The sequence below is a fragment of the Ambystoma mexicanum genome, chromosome 4p (genome assembly GCF_040938575.1).
Source record: "Ambystoma mexicanum isolate Mex_15411 chromosome 4p, UKY_AmexF1_1, whole genome shotgun sequence".
In the NCBI taxonomy this organism is placed as follows: Eukaryota; Metazoa; Chordata; class Amphibia; order Caudata; family Ambystomatidae; genus Ambystoma; species Ambystoma mexicanum.
Window position 1 is genome coordinate 984,283,720 of NC_090927.1, and position 15,452 is coordinate 984,299,171.

Below are 15,452 nucleotides of genomic sequence, written 5' to 3' on the forward strand. Positions count from 1 at the left end.
AAGGCCTGAGGAGGAAGACAGAAGAGAAGGCGAATGGCAGAGGTGTAAATAGATTTAAGGGGAATGAGATGGGATGCAGGCAGACCAATTAAGAGAGCAGAACAATTGTCAGTCCTAGAAATTATTAAGTGAGATATGTGCAGTAGCACCTTGGAGCGTATCTTATGCGCAGAATGGAATTACCATAGTAAATGACCTCTGACCCAAATAACAGGGCAGAGCCAAAGAATATGGCAAAGTACTACTTTATTGTCAGCTCAAATACAGTAGGGAACATTGGTGATCATACAAAATACAGCTCACTCACTCTCTTCAATGTTTTAATTACACAAAGGCGTTATACCTGAAAGTGTGTCAGCTATGACATCATCCTACGTGGCAAACAGTAACATCTATTGAGGGGGAGGGATTGGTTAAGGAAACATATATACCTATAGTATAAGTGTGAATAACATGAGTGGCTGCCCCTTATCTAGTAGGCACACCTCGAAATACAAATAATACTGATTATAAAAATAATAACAGTGGATTGGCTTTTGCAGTATGTTGCTACATAGCCCCTCGTGAGTGGTTGGCATACTCTCCCAACCTTGGACATTCAGCTTGCTAGCAGCATGTGAACAGAATGAAACCCAGGTGCAGAGAACAGCATCAGACCACTGCTCACGTTGGTCATTTAGCCTACCATCTCTCATCAGTCAGACTATGAGCCAAGGCTTCTCCTTTGTAGTTGACCTTGCTGGCTGTTTTCTTCTTTGGAATATTTAAGGGAATCAGGGTACACCACTATCTTTGTCTGACACTTAATGAATAGACCTTGTTTTGGAGTCCTGCATCACATGACAGTAGACCATGAATTTGTCCATTTCAACCTGTTGTTTACTGCTATTTGATTTAATTATGCTGGGTGCTATTACTCCTCTTGGCCTCTGGAGACGTGGTTGCTCTGTTTTACTTGTGCTTTCTGCACTCTTGATTGTCCAATACTTGGCACTTGCAAATGTTTTTGCTTCTGCTTAATCTAAGAGAAATGTGCCCTTCATTTATAGCTTATCCTGGTTAACTCCCTTTGTACTTTACAATTATGTCTTGCTGTGTCATCTGTAGTCTTGCTAAAACAGATATTCTTTGTTTCTTGCAGAAAGTTGTTTTCTACAGAGTTTCCGATCTATGGCCCTGGTTTGTCTCTGAGGTAGTTTTGACATGATCCGCTTTCCTCACGTTATCGTTTCTACTGCAGCAAGCAGCAAGCAAGCAAGCTTCTATGTAACTCAGCTACCTTGCGTTATTGCATATATACATTTGTTGAGCTTTATCTCACTTGTCTTCTCGGCATAGATGATTTTTTCACCTCTTAATACTCGATTACCTTGTTACTTGCATTACACCTTCATTTTTTAAGTATTCTTATATCATTTCTGTACGCCATTGCGTCTTCTCTTCATGATGTCACTTTACTCTCATCTGTTCTCACTTACAGCTCTTCTATGTCTAATGGTGTATGCCAACATCCTTCCACCACTTCAGTGCAAGAGTACATTTGATACGGTTGTCTGAGTGCATAACGTCTCTCATACCTTCACTATGGTATTGGGACGATACCTGGTGCCAAGCACAGTCTTCATGCTTTGCTTCCAGCATGACGGAGGTGATGGGGCGGGCATTAGAGAACATCAGATGTTCCTCTACAGATATAAGAAGTATAGAAGCGTTCAAGGAAAGAAATGGATGTGCAAGACAAAGGTTGAAAAGAAGAAAGTGATAGCTGCATGCAGTAAGAGAGATATGCAAAGAGAAGGTAAGAGAGAGAAGAGTCGAAGAGTACACAGAGGTTCCGAGCACAGGTAGAGAAGGGAAGCTGCATGGGGAAAAGGACAGGAAGAAAGACAGGGAAAGGGGATGATGGAGGAAATAAGAGGACCTCTGTTGTAGAAGGTTTAAGATGGAGAAAGTGTGAGGATGTCCAAGATTGGATGGCAGAAAGACAGGTAGAGACGTGAGTATGAAGAGCATCTGAGAATTCAGAAAATGAAAATAAGATTTGGAGATCATTGGTGTAGAAGTGACAGTATAAGTTAAAAAAAGAAATGAGGGAGGGAAGTGGAATAGTATAGAGGGATAATGAGGGGACCGCGGACAGATGCTTGGGGAACTCCATATAGAAGAGAGTGGGGGTAAGAAAGACAGCCAAACCAAGACACAGAATGCGGGCAACCAGAAAGGTAGGACTCAAACCAGGTAAAAACTGAACCTGAGATACCAAGAAAGGAGAGTTCCGTAAGAAGGGTGGGTTGGTCAACGGTGTCGACAGAGGGAGCACAGCATAGTTGGAGGAAGGTTCGACCATCTTGCTTCTCTCTCTATCTCTATTTCCTTCCTGTCTCCTCCACTTCGTTTAGCACAAAGCACTTTCTGCAGAGGGATTGAGCATCACCTTTCTGGGGACCAAAGGTGATGTTGGCAAGAGGGTTGGGGGATATTGAAGAAGATGCAGGGGTGAAAGAAGGAAGGCAGATAGAGTAGATAAGGGAGGAGAGTCAATGGTGGGTTTGGGGAGACATGTGAGAAGCAAGATAGGGGGTGATGTAGGACACTGGAGAGAGGGGGTGAAAAACAATGAGGAGGAGCAGCATGATTGGTAGGTGCATGGTAATGCTTTTTGTTAGAGAACCATAATGTCATGGACTTCCAAATAAAACGTTTTTTTAAAAAGACGCATAGCCATAGCCGACCAAAGATGCCATTTTACAAAGGTGCAGGGCCATATCAACCAAAAATACAATGCAAGAGGAGGGTAGGGTCATATGCAACCAAAGACACAGTGCCATCAGTGAATGCATGAAAGATAACAACAGTGTTGCTATTTGTAACTAAAGCAGTGAGTGCAATTAAGGGATCTTTGATAAGAACTGCAAAGGACAGGCTAGAATTAACCTCTTTGATGGATAACAGCATACAATGGAAACCATAAGCTGGTAACTGGGCTTGTTGGAAAAGTGGCTGTTTTATGTGGATCCACTTCTGAAGCATAATCCCTTTTAAATTGCTTGATGGACTCCAGGGACGAGCTTAACCTGAAAAATCAATATAAGCTGAGGTCTAGGATACATTGTTAAGTGCATGTAAATGGATAATTTAACCCCATAGACCTCAATGAATGAACAAATGGCCCCACACACTGAGTGTTCCTCAGCCAGTTAGTGTGACTCAGTCCTTGTCCTTGCTGAACTGATCATTATGGACACCTACCTGTTTATTCAAAGCTGGATTGAGAGAGCTGTGCCGCCACTGTAAATCGAATAAAAACTCATCAAAACATATGATATTTAGGAATTCCTTCTGCATTAAGATGGCCTTTATTGGATGGTAATGGTGAAGGCCCAAGTCAAAAGGTCCAAGTACACCAAGGACCTTTAATGAGGGCAGAGGTTTGTTATTACGCAGTAAAACCCCGAGGAGGGGTACATTATTGCTACTAATACCCCAGGACAATCACCCGAGGTTCTAAAGGGGAAGTGTAATGACCAGAAATGCTGGCCGCAGCAAGTGTGTGGACCGTTGCGTAAGGATTTGCCAATAAAAGAAACAAGCATTGGCAATGCATACAGTTTGGGCTTTTGTGTAGGCATGGGGAAAGGCACCTGCCAGGCACTGCCATAGTGGTATTAACTGGCCATTGATGGTAGCAGGTGCAAAATGGCACGAGTACTCGGGCATCTAATAGCAGTGCCTGGCAAATGCCTAATACTTATACACAAGCAAAACTGTTGGCTTTGCCAATGCTTTTTTAAATAGAACGTTAGTGAAGGACACCCATAGTGCTTATATGTCACTGAAGGCCGACATGAATAAAACATTTTTGTTGCGCCAGTAGTAGGTTTACAGCTCCAATGTAGTCAATAACTTTCAGTGGGCTGCTCTGAAGAAACACTGACAGGCACTTCTGGTGCACAGTTTGATGGTAAGACTTGTTTAAAGCGAGCTCAAAGAGTTACCATGAGGAGATGTTTTTGGGCAGGGAGGTGAAGGAACTGGGTGGGAAGGGCCATGGGGATTAGCATGGTCATAGGCAGTCAAGGGGCGGGGGGCAAATAAATAAGAAACACCTACAAGCTGTGCATTCCTCCTCATATGAAATGTCTCCCTGTCGGTACTATAATGCAATAGTTTCGGCTTCTAGGATAGCCCAAACTAAAAAAAAAAACATTGCTATCATGGAAATGGAAGAGTGCCTCTTCTATGTAAATGAAAGTGATGGGGGAGGAGGCTAAAGTGTGGCACTGGAGTTTGATGGAGATGAAGTGGATACAAGAAAGTGCCAAGAAGCACAAAGGTAAAGACATGGCATGGGCAGAGGGGGAAGTTGGAGGGTGCGCTGAGGGAGGGAGTGCCTGGGGGTGAAAGGCTGAAGAGCCCGGGCGACGCTGCAGCGAGAAGCATGACATGCAGGCTTTCATCAGAGAATGCCTCTGCTACTAGGCAACTAGCTGACTGCGCAACGTTCCACTTGAATAACAACATATTTTCGAATTTTGTCGAAAGCTTTGGAAGGCTGCAATATGAATTACAGGATTTTCCCTCCCCCTGTCCTGGGTCAATTTATTTAGGAAATGTGGGACTACGAAGTGAAACTGAACTGCAACACTGGACATTCTCCAGAATCATAGTAACTGTGGACATTGCAGCTGTCACCCATGAAGGGGAAAAGTCTAGAACGTGTCCATTAAAATTGGCTAAATGAGCATTGCCTAGACTGGAGAGAGCCTCCATAAAGGGCTCGCTGCAGCCATATCCATTTGAGGTTTCTCAAAACCCACCTCAGACTTTACTTTGCATCGATGACGACATCTGGATATTGCTCAGATAAGCGGTATGAACCTCAGCTGTGCTTCTGTATGCTTGTTCCAAAAATGTGAGATATGACCCCGAGATATGTTAGCCACTTTCCCGTCAGTGTCTCACTCTTTGAGCAGAGAGAGAGAGAGTGAGAGAGATAGAGAGAGAGAGAGAGAGAGAGAGAGAGAGAGAGAGAGAGAGAGAGAGAGAGAATGTGTGTGTGTCAGAAGGTCGGCTGGAATTAATTACATTTTTCTACTTAGATGTAAGAGACATGTTGCAGAGAGAGAATTGATGAGGGTTCTGTTGTCTGCGCTGGGTGTGGCTGAGTTGAGTGGGAAGGCTTTGTTGGGAGGTTACGGGGTGAGAGGCAGGAAGAAGAGCAGTGTGTTGTTGGATTTTGTGAGACAGACGGGGAGGTGGGAGGAACTGTGAGTTTATGTGAGCTAAATAATGATTGGTGGGTTAGGTGTGCATCATCCTTTAGAATGGGGAAGCGCCTGCGTGGGTCCGCCCATGCTTTCGATAATTTAGAAGAAGAAGAAGAAGAAGAAGAAGGAATTAATTACAAACGCAGATTTGGCTCATTTTGTACAATCATTTGGAGAAGGGGGTGACTTCCCATTATTCTGTTCCTCATCATTTAGAGTTTATTTTTCTGTTGGTTTTGTTGCTTAAATGAACTTGTATTCTAATTAGTCAAGGAGTGAATAATAAAAATGACAATTCTTGAGATTTAACAGACTGGACCAGCTTGAACTCAGATCTCTAGGCATGAAATGAAATACATAATCATTACACATATAAATATGATGGTAGTGAGACCTCGAGAATCTGGTGGATAATTAGTACTAATTATACTGTTAAATAATTTGCCAGGTATGAAATGCATTTTTTTTCTGGTATCTTGAAATGCTCGACACCTGGGCCATCGGGGCTGGCAGCCTGTCCACCTGGTCATTGTTTTATTAGAGCCCTTAGCACCACTGTATTGACTTCCACAATCTCACTGCCTCCTTACTCTTAATGTAGATAGTGCAAATTAATACTTTTAAGGTCAGTTCCCGCTCTCCCCTGGTTGCATATCCTAGCATAAACAATATGACCCATTCACCCACAAGGCGGGTGAGTTTACATCTTATTGGTGAAAGGATTCTGGACTATTGACCATAACTTCTAGCCACCTCCTTAGTTTGCCCAGTATGTGTCTGACCATATACTTCACCCACACGTTGATTCTGATCTTTGAGCACTTATCTCCTATTTCTATTGTACAACGTTGCGATTGGTTGGGTTTGCTTGTTTAAGCCGGGTGGTTAATGCCTTTGGCTTCTTCTTCGCCCCGATATACAATCTTTTCAGGTCAACCTCAAGCTTTTAGATCTTCTGTCCTACCACGCACAGTTTTTCCATTTCATGCATTGGTTTCCAAATGGAGTAGCTCTGCCGGGAGCTTTTAACCTATCCCGCACGGCTGGCGCCTTCCTCAAACCTTCACCATTCAGCACCCATTTTATAGTTACCTGTTTCAACGACTTCCTCAATTCTCGCTGCAGGAATACATCTTTATCTGGGGCGCATTTGCAAACGGAGAAGGGCGTGCCCCGCTCCATTAGCAGCATAACTGTGGTTCCATGCTCAGAAATAGTTGTAGGCTTGTGTTCTAAAAGAAACGCCACTGGGCTTAGCTGATGTGAACCAGGGAATGATATAACCATCAATCATGCTGCATCCTAGAGAGGAGAAAGTAAATTTCCATGTACTCTGATTATGTTCTCACCAAACATCCTGGGCCTGAAATACCTCACTGACAATTTCGATAATTATACTCATCGAAACACACAGATTGTCCTCAGCCATACAACTGCAACTAAAAAGAACCTGCAACACGAGAGCGTGCTTATAATTGCTTTCAGTGCAAGGCCCAAGACTCCCAAAGAACCTTCTGACAGAATTGAAAGCAATCACAGACACTGGCAAATTAAAAGAACACCTAAAGTGGAAACTCCACTAACAATGTGGGCCGAAATCTAACAACGCACCAGTTCCGGCAAACACCAAACACTTTATTGACATTATTGAGAACTATGGACATCATGGTTATTTAGGAGTCCTTGTACTGCTCCGTGCTGTCTCCTTTCTACTGCCCTGCTTAAACCCTCCCCACCCATTCCTTGTCTCCTTCACTCTGCCTATCCTTCTCCGCCATGGAGGCTTGAAGTGGGTGATGGTGCCTGTTTTGACACTAAACAAATCAAGGATACATAAAAAACTGGTGGTGGTGACATGGTTGGCATAGGCTACCATGGACAACATGTCCAATTAGATGGCATGGCCCACACAGTGCTGAATGCAGCGAAATTGGTCAATCTGACCAATAAGAATGGATGACCCTCGTCCAACCCTCAACCGACATACGAAGCGCGAAATCCCAGAAACGGAGCAGGCCTGTCTCGGCCACATGCCAGTGGAGGAATCCTGATTGCAGGTGAGCGGAACGATTGAGCGCGTCTAACAATGGCTGCATTTGGGAAGTCACTTCTTTCTCAGCTATTGTGTCTGAGACGGGCAGGGAAGTGACAGGCCGTACGGTCCAGCCGGACCTTTCTCAGTATAGTTATGATGATCTTTCAAGTTATGAAAGAGGGGCTGTGCACTTCTAGAAGGGGGTTAAGCAAGCCAGCTGCCAAAAGGTTAAAAGTGTGGTCTTGCTGATTTAATAACCAGCTTGGGCTAGATCAGAGTCGATGCCACAGTGTTTGGGACAGCGGACAAGACAAATGTGAGCTCCCTGATCAACGGCTCAAATGTTGTTTCTGGTAAAGAGGATAAATGTTGCTGCCATCCCTCACCTTGATTACAAATGTCATCAATAAAGAACCAGTGAGGGCTTTATGTATCCCAACAAATGGCCCAATATTAGGGCTGCAAGCCAGCAGGTATGTCTAGGGGTCAAGCAACCTGAAATGTGTGTTTTGCTGTGGGCCAGCAGCTCCAGGCAGCTATCATAATGTCTGTCTGGCATTGTCTAAGGAGGAAGTCAGAGCTCATCATATCCTCAGTTTCATGTTCTTGCTCCGCTTGGTTGCCATCCTTCGCAATAGCTTGCGTAATTTATCGGAAGCATCCCAGGGGCAGTGTAGGTGCAGCAGAAAGAGCGCGTGGCAAGGGGGTGATATTGTGCATATTGGTAGCAAAGATGGAGAACGGCTGACCTCATGAATGCCTCATCACCTTGGGGGTAGGGCTAAGCACCAGCTTTCACCCATGACCCTGCTGCTGCATACCACCCCTATATACATGATTTGACCAATGTATTGCACCTCAACCTCGCGGTGCAAGGACATCTCTCTTAGCTTTGATAGACGGAAAAGGGAACTGGCGCCGGGCTCTGGCACCATCGGAGACAGTGGTGGCCCAGTCCACATCTGAATCGGGAGTAGAGCTCAGGGGCAACGCGCTCGCTTTAGAAGCAAGACGACAAAGAGCAACATGGGTTTGATCCCCGTGTCGACCCTTAGAAACCTCTGTTTATTAACTGATAAATATCATATCATATCAACTGCTAGCCAGTGTTGAACACTGCATAGATATTCTTTTAGTGCCATATCTTAATATTCACGCATGTAGTGGACCCTTGTTTAGGGTGACCAGATTTCCAAAACGAAAAACCAGAACGACCAACAACATAAAAGAGGGACTACCCCATCGCAGCCCATAAATTACCGGCCCTTCCCCAGCACGCACCCACAAACACCACCCAATCATATTTCCAGGACTCTTATGATCTCATTTGTGCAGTTTTGTCTGTGAATCTTGCCATGTTAATTCAAAACGGACGTTTGCTCTAATTGATATAGCATAGCTTGCTGTATATGATTTCCGAGCTAGTCTCTGTGGCACAGTTAGTAAGCGTTGTGACTTGTGCCTGAAAGGCTGGGGGTTCGAGCCAATCCTCAAACTTCAAAACTATGAAAGTTTGGTAAAAAAAAAATTACAATTTTAATGACAAAACTCCCTGGACGGAGGGTGATTTCCCCATACTGTCATGGGAAAACCGGGACGTCTGGTCACCGTACCCATGTGGGTCAGTGCACAGGTGCGATTCCTTTGTGATTTTCTTGCTGGTAAAATCATATTGTTTAAATATTTTTATTAGCCCGTGAAAGATACAACCTCTGCTTAGTGAGGAAACCCTTGGAGTGAGAAATGTGCCAGGCTCACTATTGCTATTTCTGAAGTAGATCCCACAAGCACCTCTGTCTGCAGCGCTTCCAAGCGGCGAGCACTGCTCATTTGCGCCCGAACACAGCTCCAGTGCACTCTGCCCCAGCCTTCAGCTGGGGCCTGGCGATATCTGCTGTCATTCACATCCTAGCTGACAGGGCCCAGGAGCTGTTGACAAAATAGCCTTGGAAATGGCTATGCAAATCAGCCTGCGGAAGGTAACATTTCAAGATCAATGCAAATTGTATTCAGATAGACGCCCTTTGCCCTATCGCAGACATTCTGGCAGTAAACAAGGCAATGGAGCGCGCGTTATGGCGAAGTGATGGCTTTATAGAGGATTACATTGGAAAGGTTTGCAGTGGGTGCTGCACTGTTGAGCATCCGGGACACCACTCACAAAGCGGATTCTACCATGCACATAGATGACATCCGAGGGTCCCTCCAACCCCCATTCCTCGCCACACCGTGTTCACTGGTGGCGCCATGCAAAGCACAGTGAACTAAAATAAAGCCTCATTACGACCCAGGCGGTAAGTTACCGCCTGGGCCGTGACTTTACCACCATGGCGTAAACTACGTTTACGCCATGGTGGTTGGCGGACTTACCGCCCCATTCCGACCTTGGCGGGGCGGTAAGTCCCCAATCCCCATTTACCCTTCCCCATTCCCATTTTTGCCCCATAGGGCATAATGGGAGTGGGGAAGGCGTTAAGTACGCCACCGTAAATTACGGTGGCGTAATTAACTCCATGGTCCCTTAGCGCCATGGATTTTAACACCCGCCAAAAGCGGGTGTTAAAACCTCCATGGCGCTAAGGGACCTCGTAATTGGCGGTAAGGGGTCGGCGCAGCTAACGCTGGCGTAAACCCCTTACCGCCAGGGTCGTATTGAGGCCCAGCGGGTTTCTTCCCTGCCACTTGACATCTCCCTAGTGACCGTGGTCCCCTACACTTAGAGTTGCCTGGTCCACCCGAGGGTACTCAGCAGTGGGCAATTTGCCCTACAATCTGATCAACACTTTTTTCCCACGGGGGGGGGCGAAGGGGGAGTCACACCCATCAACAAAATACTATACTGCAGTCGTGTTTTCACAAGTACCACAAAAAAATGGAGATAATCTCCACCGAGATTCATTTTCATTTACATGTTTATCATACATATTGGCTTCATGGGTAGCTGAGTCTCCCCTGTTTTTTCTAGCATGTGTAAAGGGTGCAGTCGATTGATGAGCTTGTGCGAGGTGAACTCCAGTAGCGGGGGCAGCTTTTGGTGTGGTGGTGGGGGGGGGGTGGGTAGATTATAGTGAGTGTGTTTGGGCACTAGATCATAGTCTCCACATGCGCTGCACTCTATTTGGTTTACTTGGTTACTTGTTACTGATTTATGAGCTGCACGGTCACGGGTTTGTGGAGGTGCTGCCCCCCACCTCTCATGTGGATTGCGATTTGTTTGTACCCGGATACCCTGCACTTTTTTTTAATAGGTTGGACGTCACTTGATTAATACAGTGAGGTTTATTATGTATCTAGGTGGTCAGCCGACACGTGTTTCGACCCCTCAGCGTCCTTATCAAGGCTAAGGCATACTGGGCTTATTGCCACGTCGTTGGACTGTGGTCTGTAATTGTTTTACAATGTGCAGTGTGCCGCGGGTGGTGTGTTCTCTCCCAGGCTGCCTCATCAAGGGAGTATACAGCACTGCAAGAGTGGGGGTGACTCACAAAAAACATCCTTCTACGTTTCCCCTCAAATGCACCTTGGAGAATTAATGCAAAACTGACACATGATCGTACCTGCCTCCATATGGTGACTTGACTCTGTACCCTCTCCCTGCAACATTCGGACACGAGTGGGGACATGGAGCTGTGTGCTCCTCCTCTGCTTCGGCTCTGCCCCTTATTGAACAGCAGTGCAGTCAAACGGCTGAAGTGGGGCACAGAGTGTGCTCCTGTTATGCCCTCCATTGTGCATGGAGGGTGCAGAGAAGGAGCACATTGCCACAGTGTTGTCTGTGTCCTGCTCCAGACGGCTCTTCTACAGGCAGTCAACCAAAGCAGGAGCACACAGCAACACTGCTGACCCAGACAGGATGCCCAGACAAAAAGGCATACCACAGTAAGAAAGGGCTAGACTGGCCGCCCCCAAATGCTAATCTAGCCAAGTAATAACACATACCATACATGCAAACCTCCAAATTTGCATATGGATTGCACAAACAGAAGTGACTTCACAGAAAAGGACATTCCAAGGAGCATCATCAGTCTTTGATACTTGGAGGCACCACAGAAGTGACTTTGGAATAAGTTGCCATAGGTAAACCAAGTGGCAAATAACTTTGGGGTGCACAATACCTATATGGCACTATTACTATATATGGAGAAAATCTATAGCCATTAGGCTTTATTTTGGTAATAACATGATAGATTAACATAATGTATGAAGTGAATCACTTATAGAGCTGCAGATAAGACACATTGTGATTAAATGATTTGCCCAGGATCACACACTTTGATTAAATGGTGAAACCGGGATATGAACACTTTAAGCAATTGAGCACATCTTCCCAGGTTTAGTTGATATAGATATTCAATTAAGGCACATTACATAATAAACTAGCCTTTCATAATAAACTAACTTTATACTATATACATTGTCATAGAAATATGTTGAGCAATAAGAATATGGCTTTAGTTGTATTCTCCCCATCCTGCATGCAAAGTCACAATAGCATCATGCAGATTAATGTGAGCTTAACAAATCCCACTCTGGTTTTAAAGCCATAGTTATTGTTTCATAAAGCATGCAGCATTATGCACCCTTCTCACTTCTGATCACCCCCATTCACATTTCTTATTCTTAAGGGACAAAGGTTCCTGCTAATAGTTCCCCTCCCTCCTATCAGTGCCCAATGGCTCCCATTGTAATGCTTTGTTGAAACAGAGCAACGTATTGTTTCCCTGGGAGAGCCACTCTGCTGCCAGGCGTTAGAACTTTATCACGAAAGTGTGAGCCCTGAAAAGGCCGAAATGACCGGGTGGGTCCCTGCAGGCCCCCCCCCCCCCTTATAGACATCCTGAAGCAAAAGCAGGACTTTGCCATCCCGCTGAGGGGGGGTGGCAGATCGCAAGACCGAAATGCCATTTCGGGACATTGTCCTGGCAGAAGGACACCTCTCCCATTCTGCACCCTCATTGACACTGAAAAGATCCACTAGGGGGACAAGCTGCCCCTCCTCCCTGCTTGGTATGCCACTGCGCATCATTCATACTGCTTTTTGTTGTGATTTCCGAATTGTTTCGCCAGTAGGGCGCTCCCTGGTGCCATTGTGTTGCTTGAATGTCCTTGCATTGAACTGGCTCCTGTTCTGTTCCCCTTTAAATGAGACATGGACCTTCTTTGAAATATGCATGTTCTTTTATTTAAACATACATGTACTCAGGAGGCATGCGCTTACTTTCCCCCTTTCTCGCCTCTCTTTCGATACCTTGTGCTCCCTTCTACCATTATTCCCTCCTCTTGTGCTTCCTTGAGAGCCTATACATGTCAGAAAGGGGCGTGCTTGGGGTCTTACAGACACAACACCTCTTCCCCACTTGTCTTTTCAGCTAGTCTTATATTTCTTCTACCAGTTTCAGGGTTTCCATACGGTCCTCTTTGGGTTCCCTCTTACTTCATCCTCAAGCATCTCTCAAATTTTGGCTGTACTGTTTATGTCAGTGTGCATAGGCAGTGCCAGCTCTTTATTCCTTTGCGATTAATGTTCTTGCTTCTGTGTCTCTCTTAAGTTGTATGAAATATGACACATTTCCAGTGATTTCTTAATGATCAGTGGCTGGAGTTACAATAGTTCCCTCTTGTCCAATCACCTTCAATGGTGTGAAGGCATATGATGAGTCTGTCTTCTCTTGTCTTTGTCTGACAATAACTTCCTTGCCTATGTTGAATTCTTTGGAGCTTGCTTCTCGCTTGAGTTAAGCTTGTGTTTTTGCATCTTGTTTCTTTGCAGTGCCTCTGATGTCATTAACTTCTCCATGTGTGCACAAAGTTGTATTTGACAATCGGTTGTTGGGGGATATGTTATCCTTAATGCTTCTGATGCCACAGATAACATGCAGTACAGTGCCTGTTGTATTGATGTGTCTTCAATGATTGCTCTCTGTATCGTCTTCTTGATCGTTGACATGAATTTCTCGGGCCGTACCATTGGCCTGGGCCATAGCAGTGTAATTCTTTGATGTTGAAACCCCATATGTTGGGTGAAACATTTGAAATCCTTTCCATTGAATGGCAGTCCATTGTCCATCTTCACGGTGTGTAGGATTCCCCATTCGCTGAATATTTTACCTATTAATAAGTCTATTTGGATGAATGCTGTGGGCTATACTGCCTTAATGATAGGAAATTGTGTTCTATGGATGGTGCAGATGTAATCCGCAGCAGTAAGGTAATTTGCCTTGTTGATACATGATATCATAATCATAGGACCTCATTACACGGTAGGGGATTACCGGCACCGGTAAGGGCACCAGTGCCGGTAATCCCCTACCACCCTACTACGAGGTCTCTTAGCGGGTCCCTTCCCTAATGCCTGGTTTTACCAGGAGTTAAGGACGGGACCCGCTAAGGGATCCCAGAGCTAATAACGGTACTGCAATTTGCGGTACCATTATTTGCTCCATCCCCATTCCCATTGAGCCCTATGGGGGCTCAAATGGAAATGGGGAATGGTTCCCAGAATGGGGACTTACCAGTCCCGCAAAGGTCAGAATAGACCGGTAAGTCCCTATTCCAGGAACCCAGACCTTGAAGGCAGTAAGTTGATAGCCATGCCGCTCATAGCGCCATGGCTACCGCCTACCGTGTAATGAGGCCCATAGTCCTGCAGGTGTATGCCCCATCTCTCGATGCAGAGAGGCATTCTTTTCCTGGGACTTCCAAACAGTGATAGCAATTCTTGATGATCGGTCATCAGTGTGAACCTTTTTCAATGACAAAGTGGTGGAAATGTATGCATGCCCAAACCGCAGCCATGCTTTCCTTTTCAGGTTGTCAGTAGGCAGCTTCCATTGTAGACAGGGATCTACTAGCATGGGCAACTATGTGCTTAGGTGTTGTTGTGCCTTCTTCATATTGTGCTAGTATGCATCAACTGCAATTATAGTGTGCGAGTGTGGATTGGAATATGTGAGATGTCGTGCTCTTGACAGTGATGATTTATTGTCTTCAATGCTCGTTGGCAATCCTGAGTCCAGCAGAAGGAAGATCCTTCTATAGAAGTTGGTGAAGAGGCTCTGTCATTGTTGCATAAATTGGCATTACCATGCAAGTAGTCTGCCAGTCCTAGAAATCATCTAACGTCTGCCGTTTGGTGAGGTGGAGGTAGCTTATGTATCGTGAGCACCTTGTCAGGGTCAGATGTTATGCCATAGCCTGAGAAGATGTGTTCATAAAAACGAAAGTGACATTGGTTTATCATGCCCTTTTCATTTTTTAATGCCAGACATGCTTCTTGGAGAGTTTGACATCAATTTGTCAATCGTGTTCTTTCTGTGTTTTGCCGAATGCAAGTATGTCTTCACTATAGTTGAAAGCATTATTGAATGGTAAGAGAATTTGTTGGGTGGTATTTTTAAATATTACAGCTGCTGATGAGATGCTGATGTTAAGTCTTTTGTATCTGTCTAATCCTCTCTGTGTGGAATATGTTGTTATAGCTCCAGAAGCTGGGTGCAGTCCAGGTTTTTAGTAAACTTGGTTCAAATCTCTTTTGGATAATTTGATTGCTTTTTTTTAATTGGACGCTCATGTCGTCAATATTGGACTCTGAGTGGCGTTCTCTTTGGGTGGCTACATTTGGAACGTGCAATATCAATGCAAAATCTTTTGCATCCTTCATCTTTAGCAATCATTACTAGTGGAGATGGCCACAGGGATGGGCCAGCTGCTCTTTCAATGATGTCAGATTTTAGTAGACTGTCAAGTTCTTCAGATACCCAATGTTGGAGACTAAATCCTATTTGCCTCGGGTGTTGAGGAATGGGATTGATTGTGTTATCAATATGTACTTTTATTAGAGAGTTCTTCAATTTTCCCAGCCCATTGAATAACTCTGGAAATGCTGACGTATGTGTTTCTTCAGAGGTAGGTATGGATGTTTGCACGTTTGTATGTTTCTCAGGCCTTGGTGAGCAAGTGACATCTTCAGTGAATTTGACTCTCTTAAAGTGTATTGGAATAGACCCATGAATGGTAATAGGTGTCGTGCTTCCCAATGACCGATCCTTGCTGTGGATGGTGTCAACTGACCTATGTCATTTATGGACAATACACCTTGTTCACTGAGAATGTTGACAGTGGCACCAGGTGTGATGCATTGCCAACTGACA

At 45.0% G+C, this 15,452-nt stretch overlaps 1 protein-coding gene across 4 annotated transcripts in view; it reads left to right on the forward strand.

Moving 5' to 3' along the window:
* The window catches only part of SCML4 (Scm polycomb group protein like 4), a 752,090-nt gene that overhangs the window by 240,572 nt on the left and 496,066 nt on the right, over nt 1-15,452 (forward strand). The window contains exon 2 of one of the 4 annotated variants that reach the window (XM_069606559.1): nt 1,142-1,192. The exons of the other annotated variants lie outside the window; for them this stretch is intronic. The gene's annotated coding sequence lies outside the window, so the exon portion shown is untranslated. The remainder of the gene's footprint in view (nt 1-1,141; nt 1,193-15,452) is intronic. 4 annotated transcript variants of the gene reach the window in all.